The following is an 11,665-nucleotide window of genomic DNA, read 5'->3' as shown; positions in this document are numbered from 1 at the left end:
GAGTAGATATACGAACAAAATTGTCTTCTTCTGTCTAGACTTTAGTGCAAGACTTGGGACAACTATGCAGAAAACAATTTAGAGCAAAAGTCAGTCAAGAACATTATTTATAACAGGAGCAAACTATTTTTATTATTTATTGCTTTGGATTCAACGGTCTGATTGACGAATCAAAATGCTGAACACTTAACATTCAGCATCAGCCAACGTTACAAAAGACATTTTCAACAGGTACGACAAGATTTTTCTTACTGCACGAACATGATTTTGTTCTTGTTCTGTTTCGTGGTTATGATTTGCTTCTCATAGTTCAAATGAAAAAAACATTAAATTTCTCTTTTTCGTCATTGAAGTGCCCTCGAACAATCAATTATTAAGGCGCTTTTCCGTTATGGAATCACATCAGCGATGCTTGACTTGAGATGTGATAATCTTATGATGATGATACATTCAATCGTTCCCTGTATGTTTAATCATTGCTGTCGGTATTTATGCGAGAAAATAAATGTTTAAATTTTGCTCTTACGTTTGGAAGACTGGCTAGATTCTAATTGTATTCCTCGTTTAATTGTTTAAATAGTACAATCGATTTTTTCCTTAAGCTTAAGTAAAATTTCCAAAAGTACCCATATGTTTAAGCCGCAAATGGTTTCGGGGTCCCTCACGAAATATGAAAAAATCTTTGTCACGTAAAGAATGAAAATACTCGCAGAAATCCACGAACTCCTAAAACTCTTAATGCACCTGTTACAGTAAGGCCTTTACAATTTGGACCAATTTTCAAGATTTTCTCACTAATCGATTTGTCTCGAAATCGGCGGAAGTGAAGTGATAGAAAATGGAAGAAATTACCGAAGGTCAGCCATAGCCCATATCTGATTGAAGTTGTCCCATAAATGACGGTAAGTGACTCACAAGTAGCTCAAAGTAACCGGACCAAAATGCCAGATATGATCCTGGGAGGGAGATGCAGATAGAAAAAAATATGAATATCAGTGAAGACCTCACTTTAGTTGTCATGAAATGTCACCGTAGACCTAGCTGAAAATTTTTAACAAACGGGGAGTATTGAGACTGATGATTAGCTTGAAAACTGTAAAAAGCAAAAACTTAAATTTGAAATTTGAAACGACCGTTGTTTAACAAAAAATGCTTGTAGTAATCGCAAAGTGAAACTCGTTTATAATTGGTGTCCGTTGTATAGAGAAAAAGAAAAGATATTTTAGTTACAAGATAAAGATGGTCGCTTGAGTTCTCTTTGTTCTGCTGTCCGAAACATGTTGGATTTTTACTTCATTGGCATTTAGCACTCTATCCTCGCCAGCAAAAGATTTTCCGGACAGCGACAATCTTTATCTTATAACATAGAATATCTTTTAGAAAAAGAGATCTAGGATGTATGACACTCCACGCGATCACGCAGTACACAAGAAATACATAACAGAAGAGAAAGGTGTGTTCAAAATCATCGATGACCGCTGTGCTTTTGTAAGACATCCCGGGTACAATAAGGGGTCGATCAAATATTACGTAACACTAAAGAGGAAACGTAATGGAAGCGGTAACGGAACCAATGATGTTTTCGATCATTTAGTAATTTGAGTTCGATTATTTAGTTGTTTGTCAATAACTCACTGCAGAGGCTAAATTACAAAATATGTTGCATGGTACACTTATAGTGTGAAGGTTTTCCTACATTTCCGCCTTAACATTCGTTGTTTGAATTCCACTTAGAACTAGAGATGGTCGGGTTTCACATTTTGTAAACCCGAACCCGACCCGAACCCGATTTAGAAATTCCTTTTAAACCCGGACCCGACCCGAACCCGGAATGAAAACTCTTATCAAACCCGAACCCGACCCGTACCCGACAATTTTTGCAGTCTTAAACCCGAGCTGGACTCGAACTAATTTTTTGGCGGAAAACTCAAACTAGATATTTTATATTTCTCTTTAAACCCAAAAGGGTATAGACCCAAACAACGAACAAACCTCAAAATTAGCAGAAACGAATAAAAAATTTTAAATGCTTTATTTCTCAAACTCGTACCCGACCCAGACCCGACATTTTATCATCTCACAAACCCGTACCCGACCCGAACCCGACATTGTTCTAATTTTCCAAACCCGAACCCGACCCGAACCCGTCGGGTTCGTGTTTGGGTCGGGTTTCGGGTTTGAAAACCCGAAACCCGATTATCTCTTACTTAGAACAAAGTCGAAGCGCTAGTTACAGTAACTAAGTTATATATTACTCCATTATGAGTGGAATTCAAACAACGAAGTTACAGCAAAACCTTCGCACTAACAGTTTACCATACAACTTATTTCAAAATTCAGCCTCTGGAATAAGTAATTGACAAACTACTAAATAATCGAACCCTGATTACTAAATGAACAATAACATCCTTGAGCGGAATGTCAATGTATAGTGGATTTTCTAAAACAGCTTTCGCAATCTTCAAAACATTGCGCATTGCCAACGATATTTTCACGAAAGAATTTATTTATTACTCGAAATTGGATTTAACAGTTATCAAAATCATTGCAATTGGGATTCTTAGATCCTTTTCTGGAAACCCAATAATTTATTCTATATATTACATGTAAGATTCATCCGTGGTATCTGTAGGGACGTGAGATTTCTGACGGGAAGCTATTTTTTTAAATTAAACAACGTCTTACCGGAAAATATGGGACAGGGTGTAGAATAGCTTGCATGACAAACATGTTGTGTGAAACTACTCCTAATTTCTCACTTTTCAATAAACTATTAGGCCAAATGTCCTATTCGGCCAAATGACCCATTCGGCCAAACGACCCTGTCGGTCAAATGACACTTTCGGCCAAACGACCCTTTCGGCCAATTGACACTTTTGGCCATATTACCCTTTCGACCAAATGACCCATTCGGCCAAACATCCCATTCGGCCAAGCGACCCTTTCGGCCAAACGACCCCTTCAGCCTAATGAGCCTTTCGGATAAATTACCCTTTCGGCTAAATGACCCTTTCGGCCATATGACCCATTCGGCCAAATGACCCTTTCGGCCAAATGACACTTTCTGCCAAATGACCCATTCGGTCAAACGAATCTTTCGGCAAAATGACACTTTCGGCCAAATGACCCTTTCGGCTAAATGACCCTTTCGGCCAAACGACCCGTTCGGCCAAATGACACATTCGGACAAACGACCCATTCTGCCAAATGATACTTTCAGCCTAATAACCCTTTCGGCCAAATGACCCATTCGGCCAAATCACCCTTTCGGACAAACGACCCATTCGGCCAAATGACACATTCGGACAAACGACCCTTTCGGCCAAATTATCCTTTCAGCCTAATGAGCCTTTCTACTAAATGACCCTTTCGGCCATATGATCCATTCGGCCAAATAACCCTTCCCCTTCCTATTGGTAACATTTAGTGGATGAAGGGCGAGCTCTTCTCCACATCTATTGGGTCAACCTGGAAAACGAAAGCTTGATAATATTATTATTTGTACGATCTTTCTTCTAGACAAAGATTAACTACTCACCCCGTGGATTTCGCATAAGTGTCTTTGCTTAAGGAACCACCCCATTTTGCCCCTTCATACAGGAGATTTATGAAATACTAACAGTTAATATAAAGAGGATCAAATCATTCGTTTGATATGACCAGTGCTATAGGCAGGTACCTTGGTACAATAGATGGTAGTATCATCATTTGGCAATTTGAGGATTACTTTGGACGTTCAAAAAAATATAACGTGAATTATTGTCAAATGATCAATATCACCATTTTTTGTTGCAAATTTGGAATTTTTTCGTATATTTTTTTAATCAAAAATTAAAAGACGCCGGATTCAATCGAAGTTACACCAGACTAGTGGTTTAGCCAGAAAATTGGTCTGGGGGGTTTTCCGAACATTTTTTTTTCGAAAAAAAAAATTTTCTTCTAAAAATGTTGTCTTTGGGGGGGGGGGGGAGGTCCAAAACCACCCCCGTGGCTACGCCACTGCACCTGACAATGGCGTTTTGTTTGTCTGTCATTTGAGCTCGAACCTAATGCCTGACGGGATTATAGAAAAATTTAAAACGTTCAGAAATAGCAAAATATTAGGCACCGATGTGAAAATATCCTCTACTCAATAACTTTTCTGGGACGAGCCAAAAAACCATATCAATGTTTTTTTTCCAATACTTCATCGTAGTTGGCTTTCGGACATTTGGTTGATTCACATTTTATCGAATGACGTTTGGTCAAATAGCATTTCTTTTAAAGGTCGTTCAGTCGAAGGAACATTTGGTCGAAAGTAAAGTGCAGCATATGGTTTCGTACTCTTTTCATGGATACTCTTTCTTTCACTTAATATTCATATAATAATTGATTCAGTGGAAAATCTACTTCCAACCATAAGTCGTCATTGTTTATTCGACGTAACGTCTTTTCGATCTGTGTAGTGTCATTCAACGAAACTTCATTTTTACTAAATGTAATTTGGCCAGGTGGTATTGATTCATCATAGTTGGTTGGAGGGGTTCGCCAAAGTCAATATCCTGTCGGGAATATTCACCGCTTCCCAATTTACTCTTTATAAGAACCCATCATTCTTTGGTCTACATTGGAGCATTATTTATGTGACTTTATAAAACACCGCAATACATAGTTTAGTTTTAAATTATTATTGACTAAAGTTTCTTTCTTTTAAATATCAATTCGACGAAATGTACCTAGATTATTCATTCTAAAATCTGCTTTCGACTAAATGTCCATTAGATCAAAAGACCATTCGACATAGTTCCCTTTCGACCAATTGTCCTGGAATAAAAAAAATTGTGTTGGCCGAATGTCCATTCGAGGTTATGTCCTGTTATGTCCGAGGTTATGTACACAATTTGATTCGACTAAATGTGATTCGACGAAGTGTTTCGAGGATATGGCATAGACAAGTTTTAGTTTTACTATATCCCGCCAGTGTATAAAATAAAAATGAATAATTAATTCATTTACGGTGCATGTTGTGTGAAATTAAGCGTAAGAAAGATAATGATGGTAGGAAGAATGTTTCTATAGATGTCGATTGCAAAGCGAGTGGATGGCAATATTTGTGATGGTATAAATCTTACGAACTTCCATCTTCCAAGCTCCCGTATGGAGAGGGAGGGACGGCAAAAGGAAGGTGGCTTGATATGCTCATATTCCATCGCGTGCGGAAGGGTTTCTATCGACGAGTACTGTCTCTAAATTTATAATATGGCATCAGCATCTAGTCGAATGGGATTTTTATTGCTCAGTTCTGTTTTCTCTATGCGTTCGTCTACAGATATGAACAACAACGTTGTTTACAGATATGAACAACAACGGAGATCTACCAAAATATCAATCGAAGCAATCCTGGTACTTCGCCAGCAGTCAAACACATGTATTAACCATCATGGACTGGAGTGACAGTTTATCAGCAGACTTCCGCTTGCCTTGCAGCATGATAATCTCCACAATTCCCATCAACGTTCGGGACGGATTCTCATCAGAATCCCAGAGGAATTTCCATCAGAATCCGAGAAGACGTCTCATTGGAACCTCTGAAGAATTCCTTTCAGAATCATCGAAGTATTCCAAACGGAATCCAGAAGAATTCACACTGAATTCGTTTTGGTGTCGTTAAGGGAATCTGTGGGGGATACTCTTCATAATCCATGGATGATTGTCTTCAGAATCTCGCGATGATTTTCTTCGGAATTCATCCGGAGCCGTTCAAAGATTTGTTTCGGAATCATTCGGAGATTCTGACGATCTGCTTGACGATTTGTTTCAGAATACTTCGACGGCTTGCTTTGGAATCCCTTGAATATTTAATACGGAGTCTCTCGACGTTTTGCCTCGGAATCCCTCAATGATTTACTTCGGAATCCCTCTGACGATTTCCCTTAATCCCTTAAAAAATTGATTTGGAATCCCTCAACGATTTGCTTCAACATCTCTGGAGGATTCCCGTTGGAGGATACTTTACGGAATCCCTGAAGGATTGATTCGGAGTCCCTCGTTGCAGTGTTGTCCTAAACTCAGTGCGAAAAATTCTGCTCTTTGATTTTACTCCATTTAACTCAACTAAGTAAGTGCATTTAGGTAATGAAGGGATATTTGAATTTTTCTAAATGACATGGCAATCTGTCAAAAAAATGCACGCCAAAGCCACAGGAGCGCGCGTACTGAAAATACACTGGTGTGTATTTTCAGGCTCTGGCGTGCATTTTTTTTGACAGTTTTTTTTTTTAGAAAATTCAAATATCCTTCACTTAGTTAAGACTATAAAATCGTTTAGATGCAGTAAAATCAAAGAGCAGATTTTTTTGCACTGAGTGTCGGACCACAGCCTCGACGATTTGCTTCGGGATCCATCGACGATTTGCTACTACATCCTTGGAACATTGCCTACGAAATCCCTGGAACATTCACGTTGGAATTCCAGCAACATTCGCGCCGGAGTTCCTGGAATGTTTCAGTCGGAATTCCCAAAGGATTTCATTTGGAATCTCCAGAAGATTCTCATTGGAATCCATGAAATATTTCCGTCCGATTCTCTGGAACATTCCCGTCCGAATTCATGGAACATTCTCGTTCAAATTCCTGGAGGATGGAAGATATCTAGAGGATCTCAGTAAAATTCCTGGAACATTCCCGTCGGAATCTCTGAAATATTTCTGTCGGAAACCCTGGAGGATTCCCATCGACATCCCGGGAGGATTTGGAATCCCTGGAACATTCCTGTTGGAATCCCAGGTGGATTGCCTTCAGAATCCTTGGCGGTTCCCTACGGTATTCTTGGAGGATTCCCGTCGAAATCTTTGGAACATTCCCGTCGAAATCACTAAAAGATTCTCATCGGAAACTTTGGAGGATTCCCGTTGGAATACCTGGAGGAATGTTGCATTTTTTTTTCTCATTTGAGATAGATGGAATAATTATACAAATATGCAGATATTCACTGCCTCGGTGGGAACCTGACGGCGATCCATCACATATTGTCCTTTGAGTGTACGTTCAAAGCCGAGTGCTACTACACTTAGATGCAATAGCCATTAGCCATCAATTTCTTTTCGAACTCTTCGATACTGTGGGCTATAACAGAAAGCACGTGCTTGAGAAAAGAGAATATGGATGAGTGTGATTGATCGGCAATTGCCTTAGGTGGTTGGACCGGATTAACCACATTACCATCAAGGTAACTTAATGAGGTGGTAAAATGTTCGAGAATTTTTGAAAAGATGTTCAAAATAGAGAAAATAGATGAAGGGGCTATAGCCCCCCCTAGGCAACGAGGCTAGTTACGCCAATGATCATGAGTTTCCAAGAAGTCTCTAAAAGCAGAGAATTTTTAGGCCTTTTGTAACAGTGGGTGTCGAACTAATTTTCCTCATCTAATACTAAATTGACTGTGAGGATACGGTCAGCATTATTATTATTTGTTTCTTCCCACTCATTACTAGAAACTGTACTCAACCGGCGATTGTTAAATTTTTTAACAATTCTGAATAATAACCTACCAAAACCTTTACTGGGCATATGCGAAAATGCTAGATTCTTATACAAATATTGTATGAGACCTTACCATTTTGCTAGCTTTTCTTACAATATTGGTTTGTGAGCTTTCATTTGTATTAGTATCAAACAATTTCGCATATGCCCAGTTCTTATACAGGTTTTGGTAGGTTCTTATACAGAATTGTTAGAAAATCTCACAGTCGCTAGTTGGGTGTACTAACGGTCAAACCAAGCTAATTTAAAATAAATTTCAATGCTTCATGTCGAATCTTGTATCCTAGTATTGACTTCCTTGAGGATTAAAGTATTGTCGTGCTAGCCACATGATATATGGAACTGCCGCGGCAATATCCCAGTGGGAGACGTTACGACAACAATGAAGATGAAGTTAAACAACAAAAGTCGAAACAAAAATTTCCACGAAAATCTCGTCCGAAGATAACAGAATGTTCACAAAAAATCTTTGAAAACAAAAGGCAAATAAATAATTTATTTATTGTGTACTCAATCAAACTTGGAGCTTTTCCTATTACTGTTTAGTATTGTTCTAAAGTTTTCGAAGTAAAAGAATTTATAAATATCATCACCAAACCAGACAAAGTTGAACAAACCACATAAGAAGGTAGTCTGTCTGCACTCATCCGTCCGACACCGCGGTTTCCCACAATGCCTTCGTTCTATTTCCAGCACCGCACCCAAGTCTACGGGACTGGAACTTTCACTTTCTTTTCTGTCATACGTATCGGAGCCCGGACTTATCGGATGATGTGGTGGTGCCATCAACCGAATGAAGTTCAATCAAAAACACACATTTCAATTATAACTTTTTTCCCCCTGGTCCTTCCATTCTGTTGGGTAGAGAGGACTCAGTGCGCTGGAAACTAGTCACAACATCAGATTGCTATCTCGATGGCACTTGGGTTTGGATGTTCCGATGCATCAAATCAGCGACCTAGGGCTGGGTTAGGGTTGGTGGACAACGGTCAGACTAGACACCCTGCAGTCCAGACAAATCCAGCAAAACCCATACCTGTGCAGTGTATTTTTTTTTTGCCTCATGGTCGATGTCCTGTCAGCAGGGCGGCTTGCCTCTCGGTCGCTGCAGTGCAAATATAAGTGCATCCCATCTGTGTCACTTCATGTTGGTATGTCCTCAGGCTTTAGAACGGATGGGTGGCTCCGATACAATCGACAGCTCCCAGTTGGATTCAAAAAGGGTTCGACATGGGGTGGACAGTGTTGAAAAGAGGATGACGACCGATCTAACAGAATCATCGGAAACTATTTGAAGAAGGACAGAGTGATAATGTCAAAAGGCTTGCTTCAAGATGCGCTGCCTTTGAGGGGTAACGAACCGTAACTGCAACTTTGTAGACACTGATTTACATGATGTAATAGAGGATGGGTGTGGGAATGGCATTTATTAGCTTTTTATAACGGAGCAGGTTTGCTGCATACCAACCAGTAGATGTAGATGTCTGCATAAGGTTTAAATATTAACCTCTTCGGGTGTGAATTAAACAAGATTTTATCACAACATGCTAAACCATGCCTGACAGTTTATCGCAATTTCATGGCTAACATATTAGTTTCGACCTACACCTTCATTTGTACAGTCATCATCTCGAGCAATCATGTTGTAAAACATGGTTGGCCCGTCGATCGATGCACGAGTGATCATTTCCGCGTGATCGATTCCGTTGTCATGGGTCGCCTACTCAGATCGCACAATGCGATAAAGACAATTGACTTTTATGGCCACCGCGCGTGTAACAGAGAATAACCCCAGCGTAGTTGACCATATTCTACGAACCGGTGGCAGTAGCAATTGCTTGAACATATCTAATTCCGATGGTAAACACAGATGACCCCATTCCGGCTTTGTTGGACCATCCGAGCGGATGATTGTTGTCGGGAGGCTATCACGAACAGAATTTTGCTGTACGACGAGAAAACATCCATTGGAAGCGTTGTAGTGCAAAAGCTGTGATTTATGCGAAGTGACAACGCCGGAGAATGGCAAGATATTTTATGGTTTCTATGTCATCGGTGTCTCAAGATGGCATGGAAAATTGATAGTAGAATGACAATGCCAACACATGCTTTTCGAGAATTCAATGTATCTAAATATTCAATTATGAGGACGTAGCGACCTATTTCTGTTTTTAAAGTAGAAATAATTTGCAGCTTGCAACAAGTAAAAAACAGAAAAAAGGCGAATTTAAATCGTTTCCAATTCATCAAGACACTTTCAATTAAGCTAATTATAGCTCGAGCTATATGATCCGATACAAATTTAATTTATGTTAAATGAGCTGAATAAAAAATGCTACCGTCGGTTACCGCCGACCGCAAACAAAACTGAACGAACAAACATGACCGCGTGCAGTGAATCATAAATCGTGCATCGTTAATCGTCGCAAGTTCGAGCTTTCGCTTTCCCTTCAACACAATCATAAGTTCGCATGACGAATCAACCTTCAATTCATATGTTGAGACTAATTGGAAAATTGCACCCCGCAAGCATTATGATCCACCGTCACCTCCTCCTCTCCAAACCGCAAACAACGATAAGCTCACGATTATGCTGACTAAGCTTCATCGCTATTATCCTAATCCAATCTACATACCGGCTACATTTTTTGCTCTGTTTCTCTTTCCAGGTGAGTACCCCAGTTTCTACGAGCCAAAGAAACCTAATTCGAATTTCGTTGAATGACAACAATCCGCACCGTGTTTCCCTCGTCGTAGCAACCCGCGCAAGGTAAATTATGCTTGGCCTACTATTATGATGGTTGCTGCTGCATTAGAACCCGCACTTAGCTTCCCCGAAGGTAAACAAAGCAACCATGCAGACATATAGTTCCCGGTCTGCCGTACAGTCTGCGCTTCTTACATACATATTTGATTTGTTCCGTTTGACCTGTTAAACATTTGTTAAGGGCAAAATTCGTGTATACGAATCATATCAAAAAGTGTTCTTTGAACCGTTAAACCAAACAAACTTCGAAAATCAATAGTTTAAGAAGCAGAGCAACTATTAAGACTTGAAGACAGCTTCGATCAACAAGCTAAAACAGTAATTAAGATTTTTTTACTTAGTTCTTATTTCTGTTGGCGCATCCTGTAGAACTGAACCGAGCGCATAACTAGTTATTGTAATGCTACTGCAGCAGTTTTCACAATGCAGCTCTACGTCCGTCGGCAGCGTGTCATTTTAGACATGCCCGTCCGTCGTCTCTCAACATTGGCACATTGCACACTGCAAAAATGCATCATACCGAACGAGTACCGTGCCAGACAATGCCAATGCTCGGTGCTGAGTGGGCGCGAAACGGGATCAGAAGTTATCCAAACACGCTACGTTCGGCAGAACCGAAACAATTAAAATCTATCGGCGACGACGTCGGCAGCGAAAGCCCTTGAACAGCGAGTTAGCGGAGTCAGCCAAGAGTTGACTGCACTTTTGTCACACCAAATTAGGCTGCAGAGCAGCTCGAAATTCTCATCCTTTTCTGCACCTTTTCCACCGAACCCTGCTTCCTAGAAACTCGACTCCTGAGTGGAATCCCTTTTCCTGTTCAACACACTCAAGGAAATGGCAAAAGTTGTAAGACATGGAAAGAAGCTTAATGCATTTTCTCTTGACTTTGATTTTTCTCGTCTTCTTGCAAGCCTGAGAAAATCCGCGCAACCAGACGGACGAAAATCCGACGGGGATATAGTCTCGGAGGAATTTTCCAGTCTGCAACACAGCGAGTAGCCTGGCCAGCAACAACGTGGGGAACCGTGGCAGAGTAGCTTTTTGATTTAATGCCAGAGCAGTTAAATTTCTGCGTTTTGAACTTTCAACCAATTCCGGGAACTGTCGTGAACAATCGTTCCTTTGATTATATGCATATTTGCTTAAAATAGTATTTTTTTAGGTAAAATGAAAAAAAGGATCACGGCATATTCCTTCGAACTAAAATATCAAAATTTTCACGAAAAATATGTCTTCAAAACATTCTCATTTATCTCAATGGGAAATTCTTATAAATTTTCAACAAGAATTCTTTTGAAATTGAACGACATGTTTATTCTTTCAAATATCGAAGAGAAATTGCTTTCAATTTCGAAATTGCTACGAATCTCAAAG

The 11,665-nt window shown here is 39.9% G+C and overlaps 1 protein-coding gene across 6 annotated transcripts in view; it reads left to right on the top strand.

The window, feature by feature from the left end:
- Window positions 1-11,665, top strand: part of LOC134213704 (protein sickie) — a 241,842-nt gene that overhangs the window by 58,569 nt on the left and 171,608 nt on the right. The gene's annotated exons all lie outside the window — the stretch shown is intronic.

Source organism: Armigeres subalbatus, chromosome 2, assembly GCF_024139115.2.
Source record: "Armigeres subalbatus isolate Guangzhou_Male chromosome 2, GZ_Asu_2, whole genome shotgun sequence".
Lineage (NCBI taxonomy): Eukaryota > Metazoa > Arthropoda > Insecta > Diptera > Culicidae > Armigeres > Armigeres subalbatus.
The sequence above is the reverse complement of the archived record's forward strand: the minus strand, read 5'-3'. Positions and strand labels throughout refer to the sequence as shown.